This window comes from Dendrobates tinctorius, unplaced genomic scaffold, assembly GCF_039654945.1.
Source record: "Dendrobates tinctorius isolate UK_male_01 unplaced genomic scaffold, ASM3965494v1 ptg000468l, whole genome shotgun sequence".
In the NCBI taxonomy this organism is placed as follows: Eukaryota; Metazoa; Chordata; class Amphibia; order Anura; family Dendrobatidae; genus Dendrobates; species Dendrobates tinctorius.
In genome coordinates, this window is record NW_027362130.1 from 287501 (window position 1) to 304778 (window position 17278).

The following is a 17278-nucleotide window of genomic DNA, read 5'->3' on the forward strand; positions in this document are numbered from 1 at the left end:
GAGCGACCAGCTTCCTGGTCTCCAGATGACTGTGGTGCAGACCTGCAAGGTGCTTCCTCGCTGATGGATGGCTGGGAGGGGTCCGGGGCAGCTTGATGAAGGACCGCTTCGGGACCAGGTTGCAGGGTGCTGCTCCAGGTGCTGTGAAAAGAAAAGAAAGAAATTACTACCATAAATTAACAATCGCCAACTCCTGTGGAATAGAAAAGCACAGAATAAAACACAATACAACTAGAAAATACTTACGTTCGGGAGGCAAGGACCGGTCTTAAAAATGCCAAGGCACGATGGTATCGGTACTTCGTGCCGGTCCTTGCCGCAGCACCACTGCGAACCTTATTCTCCTGACGGATATCCCTGTTGAAGCGGTCCTTCATCGAGCGCCAACGGGTTCTGACTTTGTTCACTGTGATGGAAAAAAAAAAAAAAAGAAAAAAAGTAAGACTATGCACTGGAGGCTGTGATCATCCAACTGTGTGTGATGATAGAAACTCCATGGAGTTAATAGCATCACACACAGTTGGGTGATCCCGGCCAAGATCACTGCTGCATCACACTGCATTTAAATACTTACGAAAATCCTTGCGGACCCGGGGAGAGGCGTTGTCCCAGCCATCCATCAGCGATGCGGCCACCTCGTTCCAGAGCCGCCGGATCACCACGTTGTCCGAGTGCAGTTGGTGACGGGTGTCCCACAACGGGACTCGCTCCTGGACTAGACGGATGAGCTCGTCGTTGTCCAGGGCGAGTTCCTCCTCCCGCTGTGGAGCCTAGAAAAGAAAGACAAACATTAATCTTTGAAAGATTTTTAAAAAAAAAATATCGATAACTAGCTGAAGAGCCCGGCGCTGCCCGGGCATAGTAACTAACTGTGGTTAGTTATATAAATTTAAAATTATCCTCCATCCCATAGTCCCGTGCCCATATTCCATCATACATATCCTCCATCCCATAGTCCTGTGCCCATATACCCATCATACATATTCGCCATCCCATATGCCTGTGCCCATATACCCATCATACATATTCGCCATCCCATAGTCCCGTGCCCATATACCATCATACATATCCTCCATCCCATGCCCATATACCCATCATATATATCCTCCATCCCATAGTCCCGTGCCCATATTCCATCATACATATCCTCCATCCCATAGTCCTGTGCCCATATACCCATCATACATATTCGCCATCTCATATGCCTGTGCCCATATACACATGATACATGTTCGCCATCCCATAGTCCCGTGCCCATATACCATCATACATATCCTCCATCCCATGCCCATATACCCATCATATATATCCTCCATCCCATAGTCCCGTGCCCATATTCCATCATACATATCCTCCATCCCATAGTCCTGTGCCCATATACCCATCATACATATTCGCCATCTCATATGCCTGTGCCCATATACACATGATACATGTTCGCCATCCCATAGTCCCGTGCCCATATACCATCATACATATCCTCTATCCCGTGCCCATATACCCATCATATATATCCTCCATCCCATAGTCCCGTGCCCATATACCCAAACAAACAAACATACACACACACACAAACACACACACACACATACACACTTTGAGCCCTAGATATTGATAAACAATCCATGAAAAAATTATTTGTTTTAAATGGAAATAAATGGAAAAAAAACAACAAACATCGAAAAAAACAACCATGAAAATTTAAAAAAAAAAAAACTAAAAAATACCAAAAAAAAAAAAAAAAAAAAAAACCAGACTAGAAAATAAGTAAAAAAAAAAAAAAAAAACAGTCCGTCTGTACTTACATCACGTCTACCCGCCCGCACTTGGCCTTGCTGCTCCTGCCGTTCCTCCGGTGGTGGTGGCGTGATGGAGGATGAGCTCTGAAAATTAAACCAAAAAAATTAATCACATGTGTTTATTTTTTCAAATCCATACGGAAGCATAGTACTCACTTCTTCTGCCTCTTGCCCTGTCCCGGGGACATATTCTTCACCAGATGAAGACATGCTGCAATAAAAAAAAAAAAAGAGACATAAGTACATAGAAATGTATTGAAATTTCAGCCAGACATTAGGTTTTTCATACTTACATTGGTGCAGCTTGTGCTGTGTGTCCACTAGTGAGCAATCCTTAAAGTATTGTGGAATCCCAGTGCCCACACCATTTTATCACCTTGGTTCAATTTTTTTTTTTTACTGTCTAGACCAAATTTCAGTCATGTTTATGTAAAAAACGCATGCGCATAAAAACGCAAGACCATGCGCAAGTATTGCGCTCCCATAGGCTCCAATGTGGTGTTTTTGCGCATTCCGTGCGCATTCCGTGCGCATGCGTTGTTTTAACGAGACAGGGCGGAACCAAAAATGCAACATGTTGCGTCTGACGCGCCTGGCGCAAAAGACAAAAAAACGCATGCGCACGAAAGCGCAAATATGCGCAAGACCATGCGCACATCATGTAAAATATAGGTGCGCAGTGCGCATGCGCACTGGTGCGCCCGATGCGCTGCGCACAAAAGCGCTAATGTGAAACCAGCCTAACAAAGGCAGAACAAATTGCTCTAAAAAATCTTGAAAAACATTCTGATATCATAAAAGTCATACAAAGGCGGTTCAGTCGTGGTAATGAATGAAATTGATTATGTGTCTGCCATTATGGATATGATCTCACAAGACAAAACATATTCCCATCTCGAAAGTGATCCAACTTATAATTTTTCTGATATGTGCTGCTGTATCATACAGGATGGTTTTTCACAAGTTTTTTTTTTCAAAGAAACAAGCTGATTATTTGTGTGTAGATAAACCCATTATTCCTATTCTACATGCACTACCTAAAACTCACAAAAATACATTTCCTCCTCCTATGCGCCCAATAGTTTCGGGTATAGGTTCTTTCAGTGAACGCCTCAGCCAGTGGCTGGACACTGCATTACAGCCACTAGTACAGTGAATTTCTGGCTATTTAAAGGATTCCAAAGATGTACTGTATATGTTTCAAGGAGTTGAGACCCAAATTGGACATGGCTCACGTGCTCGCATTATATACTTCTATACCACATAGCATTGCCATTACTGCTGTAGTTTCACTTGATTTAGTAAAGATCTTACACTACAAATCAACATCTTATCGGTATTATCATTTTTACTTTCCCAGAATTATTTTTTGTTTAATAAAGAATTTTTTATTCAAAATAAGGGAGTTTCTTTGGGAGCTAAAGTCTCCCCTTCAGTTGCAAATCTGGTGATGGTGGGAGAATTTCATTTTTAATAACAATAATCCTTTTTTACATCCATACAGTGATATTCACCTTAGGCCTCTTTCACACATCAGTATTTTTCATCAGTATTTGTATGCCAAAACCAGGAATGTCTCCAAAATAAACAGGAGTCAGTCTTTCAATTATATTTTTTTCTCAGTAAGCTCCATTCCTGGCTTTGGCATACAAACACTGATGCAAAATACTGACCAAATACTGACGTGTGAATGAGCCTTTATATAGATGATCTACTTATTGTTTGGAAAGATGATGTTTCATCCATTCCTCTTTTTATGGATTATTTGAATGATAACTAATGTGATTTAAAATTCACACATTTTTCCATAAATGTTAGATTTGTTTTCTAGACCTATGCCTAACAGGTATACCACACCAACCTATTTCAAGTTGTACTTATCGCAAAGATACCGCTGGTAATACTATATTACATGCACAAAGTTTTCATCCACCTCATACCATAAAGCCTATAACCTTAGGTGAGATTATCAGAGCTAAATGCAATTGTAATGAAATTGCACAATCAATTAAAAAACGTTTAAATAAAAGGAGGTATCCAAACTGGATTATAAATAGAGGTTGCTCCATTGCTGACACAAAACTCAGACAAGATCTCATTAGCAATAAGACTTACAAAAAAGGGGATGAATTAATTGACCAGCCAACTTTAGTACTCACCTATAGCACACATTTCAAATCAAATATAGTGCAACGCAATTTAAATATATTACGCAATGATGATATTATGGATAAAATCTTGGAAAAGGGCTTTAAAATAGTGTCTAGGCGAGCACCCAAAATTGGCAACGTTCTGTCACCCAGTTTTTATAATCCCAATAAAAACTCCACATCACTGATAATCCTGTGTGGGATAACATAAGTGTGGACAGTTTCTTTGTAAAAAGTGTCCTTTTTCTCAAAAAACTTTTTTTGATTCCACTAATGTGAAAAATTACAAAAATCAAACAATTTCTTAATTGTGATTTTGAATATATTGTTTATATGATCGTATGCATTGATTGTAACCTCAAATATATTGGCTCCACCACCAGATACGTGAACACTTATATGACATTACTCACCCCTCAAACCACAATATATCTAATGTGTCTAATCATTTTATTACAATACACAACAGGCAAACCAAACACTGCAGAGTATTTGCTTTTGAACGGGTGAAAAGACACACACGAGGTGGGGATAGAGAAAAAACCTTACGTGACAGAGAAGTCTTTTGAATTTACCTCTTGAATACTCGGGTTCCAGCAGGTTTAAATTTGAAAAGGGAAATAATGTTACATTGTTTATTTCTTTTACATTTTTTGACATCTCCATTTTAATTTTTTCAACCTTTTTTTGTTTGTTTTTTATGCATTTGATTTCTTGTTTTGTTCTTCTTATTTGTCTATAATGATATTGATTTGTTTTAATCGGTTCTATTATTGTCACTACTATGACTTTCCCAGAACCATTCGCATATGTGTGGTTTGGAGTTAATTATTTCATTATCTTTCACCTGGTTTCTACCTTTATATTTCCGCTGCGGTTTGTTCATACTAAACGGAGTTTAAGAACACACAGTGTTCAAAACACATTCAGTAGTTACCACCACCCTCCCTTGAACTAGTTCAATATGTCCTAGCAGCATTTTGTTTTTTTAAATATGGAACACAAAGTTTTTCTTTGATTTTATTTGAATGAAGCTGGATTTTCTTTTTCTTCTCAAGCGATTACTCCGACGGCAGAGACGTGTCTCCGTGCTTCTCCCTTCAAGTCCATTGAGAGCTTATCAAGGGTGAGCTGAAAAAAAAAAAAACGGAGATTAGACCTACCGGTAATGTTATTTCCAGGAGTCCATCCTGACAGCACCATGGAGGTTGTCCTTCCTTTCATCCTTATAGGGACAGGAAATGCACGAGAGGTTAAAAGGTCACCTCTCACTCTCCAGTGATTTTCCCAAGTACCACACCAGTATGAATGCAATTATTTGTTGCGATTTTGTACAAGCATATTATTAAAAAAACAAATCATTGGGAGGGAACTACCAGTGCTGTCAGGATGGACACTTGGTAATAATATTACCGGTGGGTCTAATCTCCGTTTTCCAGGACATCCCTCCTGACAGCACCATGAAGAATACCAAAGTAGGAATTCATTAGGGTGGGACCACTGCCTTGTAGCACTTTACGACCGAAGGTCATCTGGCTAGCTGCTAACGTGTCCAATTTATAGTGTCTACAGAAAGTGTTTAGTGTAGACCAGGTGGCGGCCCTGAATATTTGCTCTACTGAGGCTCCCGCCCTCTCTGCCCATGACGTTGCTATTGCCCTTGTGGAATGAGCTCTAAGCCCCTCTGGTATAGGTAATCCCTCTACCTCGTATGCTGAGGAGATAGTTGACGTTATCCACCTTGCTAGGGAGGGAGAAGATGCTCCTTTACCCTTATTTCTACCCCCGTATAGGACAATTTTGTGTCCTGTCGCCACTCGAGTGGCCTCTAAGTAGCGTGTGACTGCTCGTCTGACGTCCAATGAGTGAAAGAATCTTTCATCGTTTTTCGGGGATGGGCAGAATGAGGGTAGGACTATCTCCTGGTTTAAATTCTGGGGAGATACTACCTTAGGGAGGAATCCTGGGTTCTGGTTTAGTATTATGCGGTTGTTGAATATTTGAATGTAGGGGTTCTGGACTGACAGGGCCTGGATCTCACCCAGCCGCTTGGCTGAGGTGATGGCTACCAAAAAGACATTTTTTTTGTGTGAGCTTTGTGACATCTATCTCTGATATCGGCTCGTATGGGGGGTCTGCATAGAGCGTTAAGTACCAGATTTAGGTCCCACGGGGGAACTGTTTTCCTTAATGTGGGTCTCAATCTCTGGATGGCCTTTGTAAAACGCGCTATCTATGGATGAGAGGCCAAGGAGAAATCAAAGAAAGTACTTAAAGCTGCTATCTGAACTTTCAATGTGCTTGGACTCAGACCTTTATTAAATCCTGCCTGGAGGAAGTCAAGGATTTGAGGGATATCTGGGCGAGACAGGTCTATGGTGGTACTACCACCTTCTGAGCAGAACTTCCTCCAAATCTTACGGTAGATTGCACTCGTAACAGGCTTATGGCTTGCCTGTATCATTGAGATCACTTGGTCAGAGGCCTCTGGATTTTAGGATCTCCCTCTCAGGATCCATGCTGCCAACTGTAGGTTCTCCGGATTTGGGTGCTGAACTGGGCCCTTGGAAAGCAGGTCTACTGCCGTTGGTAGATGGAGCGGCCCCTCCTGAGCCATCTTTTCCAGGAGGGGGAACCAACTTCGCCTGGGCCAGAAGGGTACCACTAGCATCACCCATGCTCCTTCCTCTTGGATCTTTCTGAGGACTCTCGGCATTATAGCAATGGGGGGAAAATCGTTTAGCAGTCCCCCTCCCCATCTCTGATTCAAGGCGTCGACCCCTTCAGGATGGTCCGCTGGATTGAGGGAGAAGAATCTCTGTAGCTTGGTGTTCTTCTTTGTCGCAAAGAGGTCCAGCTGGGGGGTTCCCCACCGATGGCACAAGTCTATGAATATCTCCTCTTTCAATTCCCACTTGGTGGCTCTGACTTCTTGTCTGCTCAGAGTCGGCTATGCTGTTCCTGGAGCCTTCTATGTGTACCGCTGATATGGAGCGAACATTGTTCTCCGCCCAGGTGAAGATGCGGGCTGCTAGGTCCTGAAGCTTTTCGTGTCTTGGGCCCCCTGATGGCGTAGGAAAGATACTGTGGTCACGTTGTCTGACATGACTTTTATATGTTGAGCCTGTAGACTCGACCTGTTTCGTTTTAGTGTCTCCGAAACTGCTCGTAGTTCTCTGTAGTTTGAGGACTGTGAACTGATGTTTCCGGGCCATGGTCCTTGAAGTTACCTTCCTTCCAGATGGGCCCCCCATCCTTCCCTGCTGACATCCGTGACGATAGTCACGCATGGTGACAGGATCCAAGGCACCCCCTGGCTGATGTTTTTGTGACTGATCCACCACTTCAGAGATGATTTTAAGGCTGGGGACGGCTGAATCTCTGTCCAGAGAGGTCTGCCGTCTGTCCCATTTTGCCAGGATTTCCCTTTGTAGGCTTCTTGTGTGAGCCTGGCTCCACATTACACAGGGTATGCATGCTGTCAGGGTACCTAGAATCTTCATTGCAGCTGTTATGGATATTCGATCTCCATACGAGGGCAACAACCCAGCAGCAGGACCGCTACCTCAGCCTTTGTGCAAGGAGGAACAGGAGCACTGCCAGAGCCCTGCAAAATGACCTCCAGCAGGCCATAAATGTGCATGTGTCTGCACAAACGGTTAGAAACCGACTCCATGAGGATGGTCTGAGTGCCCGACTTCCACAAATGGGGGTTGTGCTCACAGCCCAACACCGTGCAGCCCTCCAAAGAAATGCCACCCCACACCATTACTGACCCACTGCCAAACCGATCATGCTGAAGGATATTGCAGGTAGCAGATCGCTCTCCACGGTGTCAACAGACTCTGTCATGTCTGTCACATGTGCACAGTGTGAACCTTCATCTGTGAAGAGCACAGTGTGGCAGTAGCAAATTTCCCAATCCTGGTGTTCTGTGGCAAATGCCAAGCGTCCTGCAGTGTTGGGCTGTGAGCACAACCCCCATCTGTGGATGTCAGGCCCTCAGACCATCCTCGTGGAGTCGGTTTCTAACCGCTTGTGCAGACACATGTACATTTGTGGCCTGCTGGAGGTCATTTTGCAGGGCTCTGGCAGTGCTCCTACTGTTCCTCCTTGCACAAAGGTGGAGGTAGCGGTCCTGCTGCTGGGTTGTTGCCCTCCTACGGCCCCCTCCACGTCTCCTGGTAGCACCTCCTGCCTCTGGACACTACGCTGACAGACACAGCAAACCTTCATGCCACAGCTCGCATTGATGTGCCATCCTGGATGAACTGCACTACCTGAGCCACTTGTGTGGGTTGTAGAGTCCGTCTCATGCTACCACGAGTGTGAAAGCACAACCAACATTCAAGTGACCAAAACATCAGCCAGAAAGCATTGGTACGGAGATGTGGTCTGTGGTCCCCACCTGCAGAACCACTCCTTTATTGAGGGTGTCTTGATTATTGCCCATAATTTCAATCTGCTGTCTATTCCATTTGCACAACAGCATGTGAAATTGATTGTCAATCAGTGTTGCTTCCTAAGTGGAGTTTGATTACACAGAAGTTTGACTTACTTGGAGTTATATTCTGCTGTTTAAATGCTCCCTATATTTTTGAGCAGTGGACTTGGGTCGGCTTATACTCAAGTATATATGGTATACAGTATATAAAAAGTGAAGTGCCACATTTCTTCCAACATGCAAACGGAAATTTTAGGGTGTGGGATGTCCAATTATATGAATGGGGTGCACACAGACACAAATTCCATGATATCCACCACTTGTGAACGGTATAACTGAGATTACTTCCTAAAATGTTCTTTCAAAGTCCCTGATCCTGCTTGATACAGGAAAGATATCTATTTGTACCAAGTTAGCCAGTAGATAGAAAAATATTTAGATTTGAGCCATTAAAAAGGTATCAAACCACAGAGGATGCTCAAATCTAAATATGTTTAGATCCTGCTTGGGATTTGTTGCTCCTCTCTTTAGAGTACTCCATCTCTAGTACACATCTCTCTGTTACCTTCTCACATCTACCAGTGATACAGTCAACCCACTGACATCGTGAGGCTTTCTGATTTGGTTCATAGAGGGGATCCTCATCATCCCACACCCTTTATTAATACCCATGGCAGAACATTGATGTGATATAAACACCACAGATACTGGTGAGCACTGGTTGGAAGAAAGAGCTGAAGCCTCAAAGAAACCTCTCACTTCACTTAGCTCAGTCACAGGATAACTTATTCCAAAGCTGTTTTACCTTCTCAGAACAAATGTCTCTCACTGTATCCTCTAACACAGGCCTCTCCCTAGATTTCATAGCAAACTCAGCCAACCCTTGTTGCACAGGGAGTGCCCTTAAGCCACAAGATTTCCAATTTTTATTAGTATTTATTTAATATAAAAGGTAACTAGAAAAAAAAACAAGAAACGGTGACTGCAGTGTTTGCATATTTTATTAGTGTACACACCATATGGAAGAATTGTTGCAGATCTCTATCCATATTGCACCCTAATCTCCAGTCGGATCATAGTAAAACTGTCAAATATGCAGTGCGCAAAGGAGCCACTTATCTTCCAACACTAACTTGTATTAATTATGCACATGACAGGGTAGGTATTGTATACATCACAGCACATGTGAAAATGAGTGGCCATTTGTTGTTTATTATTTTCCATTCTGTTCTCAATACCCTGCTGCCGCCCATAAGGAATCGGATGGTCAGGACACAGCAATCGTTACCCAGCAAGCTTCTTCACCAGTTTCATTATTGTTTCTTCTTGGAGCACTCAAATTTCAGCTCTAAAATCTTCAGTATTGTGAATGTAACTACAGTGTATGAAAACAAGGATCAAAAAAAGAAAAATAAAATACACACATGAGACAAATACAAATAAGAACCATCCAAGGGTGTTTTTTTTTTTTTTTAACATTTGCACTTATCAATACTTAGGCTTCAGTGTTCCAGTATAAAGCGATAAAAAAATAATGAACCTCTAACATACATTCACTTATGGAATACAGGCATTCACAGGCTTGCCCATTTATTTCGGCCATTTTTTTAGCTATATATATCAGCACAGACCAAAAGTTTGAACACACCTTCTCGTTCAAAGAGTCTTCTTTATTTTCATGACTATGAACATTGTAGATTCACTCTGAAGGCATCAAAGCTATGAATTAACACATGTGGAATTACTGTATATAATTAACAAAAAAGTGTGAAACAACTGAAAACATGTCTTATATTCTAGGTTCTTCAAAGTAGCCACCTTTTGCTTTGATTACTGCTTTGCACACACTTGCCATTCTCTTGATGTGCTTCAAGAGGTAGTCACCGGAAATGGTTTTCCAACAGTCTTGAAGGAGTTCCTAGAGATGCTTAGCACTTGTTGGCCCATTTGCCTTCACTCTGCAGTCCAGCTCACACCAAACCATCTCGATTGGGTTCAGGTCTGGTGACTGTGGAGGCCAGGTCATCTGGCGTAGCACCCCATCACGCTCCTTCTTGGTCAAATAGCCCTTACACAGCCTGGAGGTGTGTTTGGGGTCATTGTCTTGTTGAAAAATAAATGATGGTTCAACTAAATGCAAACCGGATGGAATAGCATGCCGCTGCAAGATGCTGTGGTAGCCATGCTGGTTCAGTATGCCTTCAATTTTGAATAAATCCCTAACAGTGTCACCAGCAAAGCACCCCCACACCATCACACCTCCTCCTCCATGCTTCACGGTGGGAACCAGGCATGTAGTGTCCATCCATTCACCTTTTCCGCGTCGCACAAAGACACGGTGGTTGGAACCAAAGATCTCAAATTTGGACACATCAGACCAAAGCAGATTTCCACTGGGCTAATGTCCATTTCTTGTGTTCTTTAGCCCAAACAAGTCTCTTCTGCTTGTTGCCTGTCCTTAGCAGTGGTTTCCTACCAGCTATTTTACCATGAAGGCCTGCTGCAGAAAGTCTCCTCTTAACAGTTGTTGTAGAGATGTGTCAGCTGCTAGAACTCTGTGTGGCATTGACTTGGTCTCTAATCTGAGCTGCTGTTAACCTGCGATTTCTGAGGCTGGTGACTCGGATTAACTTCTCCGCAGCAGAGGTGACTCTTGGTCTTCCTTTTCTAGGACGGTCCTCATGTGAGCCAGTTTCTTTGTAGCGCTTGATGGTTTTTGCCACTACACTTGGGGACACTTTCAAAGTTTTCCCAATTTTTCGGACTGACTGACCTTCATTTCTTAAAGTAATGATGGCCACTCGTTTTTCTTTACTTAGAATTTGTATTATGGCAAGAAAAAAGCATTTCATTTTCACATGGGCAACAGGATAAAATGGATCCTAAAATTTGTTGGGCAATTTCTTCTGAGTACACCGATACCTCATATGTGGTCATAAACCACTGTTTGGGCGCACGGCAGGGCCCAGAAGGAAAGGAGCGCCATTTGACTTTTTGAATGGAAAATATGCTGGAATATTTAGCGGTTGCCTTGTCGCGTTTGGAGAGCCCCTGTGTGTCTAAACATTGGAGCTCCCCCACAAGTGACCCCATTTTGGAAACTAGACCCCCCCAAGGAACTTATCTAGATGCATAGTGATCACTTTGAACCCCCAGGTGCTTCACAAATTGATCTGTAAAAAAAAAAAAAAAAAAAGTACTTTTTTTTTTTTTTTTTTTCACAAAAATTTTCTTTTAGCCTCAGTTTTTTCATTTTCACATGGGCAACAGGATAAAATGGATCCTAATATTTGTTGAGCAATTTCTCCTGAGTACACCGATACCTCATATGTGGTCATAAACCACTGCAAATCTCTTATGGAATAAGTCCAAGAATTTTATTCCATAAGAGATTTGCGTGGCGGTCACTGTGTGGACCGTGGGACGTGCAGCAGGCTGACAATATTGATCTTATGTGCTCAGCTCTCTCCTGGAAAGGGTGAGTATACCTCTTTATTACCTTTCAAAAGTCACCCGGATAAGACCCTATTGCGCTCTTTTTTCCTATAGTTTGAATAATTTGTCATAAACCACTGGGCGTACGGCAGGGTCCGAAAGGGAAGGAGCACCATTTGACTTTTTGAATGGAAAATTAGCTCCAATCGTTATCGGACACCATGTCGCGTTTGGAGAGCCCCTGTACGCCTAAACATTGGAGCTCCCCCACAAGTGACCCCATTTGGAAACTAGACCCCTGATGGAACTTATCTAGATGTGCAGTGAGCACTTTGAACCCACAAGTGCTTCACAAAAGTTTATAACACAGAGCAGTGAAAATAAAAAATATTTTTTTTTTCCCTCAAAAATGATTTTTTTAGCACGCCATTTTAATTTTCACAAGGCTAACAGGAGAAATTGGACCACAAAAGTTGTTGTCCAGTTTGTCCTGAGTACGCTGGTACCCCATATGTGGGGGGAACCACTGTTTGGGCGCACGGCAGGGCTCAGAAGGGAAGGAGCGCCATTTGACTTTTTGAAATGAAAATTACTTCTAATCGTTAGCGGACACCATGTCGTGTTTGGAGAGCCCCTGTGTACCTAAACATTGGAGCTCCCCCACAAATGACCCCATTTTGGAAACTAGATCCCCTAAGGAACTTATCTAGATGCATAGTGAGCACTTTGAACCCCCAAGTGCTTCACAAAAGTTTATAACGCAGAGCCGTGAAAATAAAAAATATTTTTTTCCCTCAAAAAATTATATTTTAGTGCGCAATTTTTTATTTTCACAAGGGTACCAGGATAAATTGGACCCCAAAAGTTGTTGTCCAGTTTGTCCTGAGTATGCTGGTACCCCATATGTGGGTGGAGACCACTGTTTGGGTACACGCCGTGGCTCGGAAGGGAAGTAGTGACATTATGAAATGCGGACTTTGATGGAATGGTCTGCGGGCATCATGTTACATTTGCAGAGCCCCTGATGTACCTAAACTGTGGAACCCCCCCACAAGTAACCCCATTTTGGAAACTAGACCCCCCCCCAAGGAACTTATCTAGATGTGTGGTGAGCACCTTGAACCCCCAAATGCTTCACAGAAGTTTATAACGCAGAGCCATGAAAATGAAAAATCTTTTTTTCCCTCAAAAAATTATTTTAAGCCAGCAATTTTTTCACAAGAGTACCAGGATAAATTGGACCCCAAAAGTTGTTGTCCAGATTGTCCTGAGTACGCTGGTACCCCATATATGGGGGGGAACCATTGTTTGGGCACACATAAGGGCTCGGAATGGAAGTAGTGACGTTTTGAAATGCAGACTTTGATGGAATGGTCTGCGGTCGTCGTTACGTTTGCAGAGCCCCTGATGTGCCTAAACAATAGAAACCCCCCCAAGTGACCCCATTTTGGAAACTAGACCCCCCCCCAAGGATCTTATCTAGATGCCTGGTGAGCACTTTGAACCCCTAAGTGCGTCACAGAAGTTTATAATGCAGACGTGAAAAAAAAATAATTTTCCACAAAAATTATTTTTTAGCCCCCAATTTTTTATTTTCCCAAGGGTAACAGGAGAAATTAGATCCCCAAAGTTGTTGTGCAATTTTTCCTGCATACGCTGATACCCCATATGTTGGGGTAAACCACTGTTTGGGCACACGTCGGGGTTTGGAAGAGAGGGAGCACCATTTGACTTTTTGAACGCAAAATTGGCTGGAATCAATGGTTGCACCATGTCGCGTTTGGAGACCTGCTGATGTGCCTAAACAGTGGAAACCCCTCAATTCTAACTTCAGCCCTAACCCCAACACACCCCTAACCACAGCCCTAACCCCAACACATCCCTAACCCTAATCCCAACCCTAACACACCCCTAACACTAATCCCAACCCTAACCACAAGCCTAACCCTAATTCCAACCCTAATTCTAACTCTAATTCCACCCTAACCCCAATTCCAACCCTAATGGAAAAATCAAAATAATTTCTTTATTTTATTAGTTGTTCCTGCCTATGAGGGTGATAAACGGGGGGTTTATTTACTTTTCATTCTATTTTGATCACTGTGAGAGTTTATCACAGTGATCAAAATGAATGAAAGGAAATTGCAGCCACTTTTCCAATATGGCGGCGCCCATGGTCCGGGCCCGCGTGACACCGGTAGCCATAGCGGCACTCGGTGAGTACTGGGGGGTGGGAGGGGGGGCGATCGGAAAGTGGGGGGAGCGGAGGGAAGGCGGGGGGCAGATGATGACAGCGGCAGCACATCGCCGCTGTCATTCAGTGGCGGGGGGCAAATGGCCCCGTTAACCGGTGGGGGGGTCGGATGAGTCGGTGGATGTTGTCATTAGGGATCTCTTCCCAGACCTGGACTAAGGCATCTGCCAACTCCCAGTCTGTGGTGCAATGCGACGTTGGTGGATGAAGCGAGACATGAGGTCTCAGATGTGCACAATCGGATTCAGGTCTGGGGAACGGGCAGGTCAGTCCATAGCTTCAATGCCTTCATCTTGCAGGAACTGCTGACACACTCCAGCCACATGATGTCTGGCATGGTCCAGCATTAGGAGGAACCCAGGGCCAACCGCACCAGCATATGGTCTCACAAGGGGTCCGAGGATCTCATCTCGGTACCTAATGGCAGTCAGGCTTCCTCTGTCGAGCACATGGAGGGCTGTGCGGCCCTCCAAACGAGTGCCACCCCACACTATTACTGACCCACTACCAAACCGGTCATACTGAAGGATGTTGCAGGCAGCAGATCGCTCTCCACAGTGTCTCCAGACTCTGGCGCGTCTGAACTTGCTTTTATCTGTGAAGAGCACGGGGCGCCAGTGGCGAATTTGCCAATCCTGGTTCTCTGTGGCAAATGCCAAGCGTCCTGCAAGGTGTTGGGCTGTGAGCACAACCCTCATCTTTGGAAGTCGGGCACTCAGACCATCCTCATGGAGTCGGTTTCTAACCGTTTGTGCAGACACATGCACATTTCTGGCCTGCTGGAGGTCATTTTGCAGGGCTCTGGCAGTGCTCCTCCTGTTCCTCCTTGCACAAAGGCTGAGGTAGCGGTCCTGCTGCTGGGTTGTTGCCGTCCTACGGCCCCCTCCATGTCTCCTGGTGTATTTGCCTGTCTCCTGGTAGCACCTCCTGCTTCTGGACACTACGCTGACAGACACAGCAAACCTGCTTGCTACAGCTCGCATTGATGTGCAATCCTGGATGAGCTGCACTACCTGAGCCACTTGTGTGGGTTGTAGAGTCTGTCTCATGCTACCACGAGTGTAAAAGCACAACCAACATTCAAAAGTGACCAAAATATCAGCCAGAAACATTGGTACTGAGATGTGGTCTGTGGTCCCCACCTGCAGAACCACTCCTTTATTGAGTGTCTTGACAATTGCCAATAATTTCCATCTGTTGTCTATTCTATTTGCACAACAGCATGTGAAATTGATTGTCAGTGTTGCTTCCTAAGTGGACAGTTTGATTTCACAGAAGTTTGATTTACTTGGAGTTATATTCTGTTGTTTAACCCCTTTACCCCCCAAGGGTGGTTTGAATGTTAATGACCGGCCAATTTTTACAATTCTGACCAGGTAATAACTCTGGAACGTTTCCATGGATCCTGGTGATTCTGACATTGTTTTCTTGTGACATATTGTACTTCATATTAGTGATAAAATGTCTTTGATATAACTTGCGTTTATTTGTGAAAAAAATGGAAATTTGGCGAAAATGTTGAAAATTTCACAATTTTCCAAACTTTGAATTTTCATGCCCTTAAATCACAGAGATATGGCACACAAGATACTTATAAGTAACATTTCCCACATGTTTACTTTACATCAGCACAATTTTGGAACCAAATTTTTTTTTTTGTTAGGAAGTTATAAGTTGACCAGCGATTTCTCATTTTTACAACACCATTTTTTTTTTAGGGACCACATCACATTTTAAGTCACTTTGAGAGGTCTATATGATAGAAAATACCCAAAATTGACACCATTCTAAAAACTGCACCCCTCAAGGTGCTCAAACCACATTCAAGAAGTTTATTAACCCTTCAGGTGCTTCACAGGAATTTTTTGAATGTTTAAAAAAAATGAACAAAAAAATTACTTCAGGTCCAATTATTTTTTATTTTACCAAGGGTAACAGGAGAAATTGGACCTCAAAAGTTGTTGTGCAATTTTACTGAGTACGCTGATAACCCTGTGGGGATATGTGGAGGTAAACCACTGTTTGGGCGCATGGCAGAGCTCAGAAGGGAAGGAGCACCGTTTGACTTTTTCAACGCAAAATCGGCTGGAATTGAGATCGGATGACATGTCGCATTTGGGGAGCCCCTGATGTGCCTAAACAGTGGAAACCCCCCACAAATTACACTATTTTGGAAACTAGACCCCCAAGGAACTTATCTAGATGTGTGGTGAGCACTTTGAACCACCAAGTGCTTCACAGAGGTTTATAACACCCGGGCGTGAAAATAAAAAAAAATATTTTTTTTCCACAAACATGATCTTTTAGTCACCAATTTTTTTTATTTTCCCAAGGGTAACATGAAAAATTGGACCCCAAAGTTCTTCAATTTGTCCTGAGTACACAGATACCTCATATGTGGGAGTAAACTGCTGTATGGGTACACGTCAGGGCTGTGAAGTAGTGACGTTTTGGAATGCAGAGTTTGATGGAAAGGTCTGCGGGTGTCATGTCGCGTTTGGAGAGCCTCTGATTGCCTAAATAGTAGAAACCCCCCCACAAGTGACCCCATTTTGGAAACTAGACCCCCAAGGAACTTATCTTTGAACCCCTAAGTGCTTCACAGAAGTTTAACGTAGAGCTATAAAAATAAAATCATTTTTTTCCACAAAAATGATCTTTTTGCCCCCAATTTTTTATTTTACCAAGGGTAGAAGGAGAAATTGGACCCCAAAAGTTGTTGTACAATTTGTCCTGAGTACGCTGATACCCCATATGTGGGGGTAAACCACTGTTTGGGCGCATGGCAGAGCTTGGAAGGAGCACCTTTTCACTTTTTCAATGCAGAATTGGCTGGAATTGAGATCAGATGCCATGTTGCATTTGGCGAGCTCCTGATGTGCCTGAACAGTGGAAACCCCCCCAATTCTAACTCCAGCCCTAACCCCAACACACCCCTAACCCTAATCCCAACCCTAGCCCCAACATGAAAATGGAAATACTTTTTTTATTTTATTATTTTTCCCTAAGGGGTGATAAAGGGGGGTTTGATTTACTATTTATCGCGGGTGTTACACCCGGTCCCTGTCCTGGCTCTGCTCCTCGGTCTGCTGCTGCTGCTCCTTGTTCAGGACACTCACCTCGTGCTTTGCACGCTGTGCCTGTGCAGTAGACGGCTCCCTGTGTGTCCCATCCTGCTTCTCAGCGTTCAGTTCTC

The 17278-nt window shown here is 43.6% G+C and overlaps 2 long non-coding RNA genes across 2 annotated transcripts in view; both read right to left on the reverse strand.

Annotated features, from left to right (window-relative positions):
- LOC141077898 (uncharacterized) overlaps positions 1 to 17278 on the reverse strand; it is a 64876-nt gene that overhangs the window by 11712 nt on the left and 35886 nt on the right. The gene's annotated exons all lie outside the window — the stretch shown is intronic.
- Positions 1758 to 17278, reverse strand: part of LOC141077897 (uncharacterized) — a 51124-nt gene continuing 35603 nt past the window's right edge. Inside the window, exons 2-3 of the long non-coding RNA XR_012227610.1 lie at positions 1956 to 5080; positions 1758 to 1883 (exon numbers count right to left, since the gene is read on the reverse strand). This is a non-coding gene — a long non-coding RNA (uncharacterized lncRNA). The remainder of the gene's footprint in view (positions 1884 to 1955; positions 5081 to 17278) is intronic.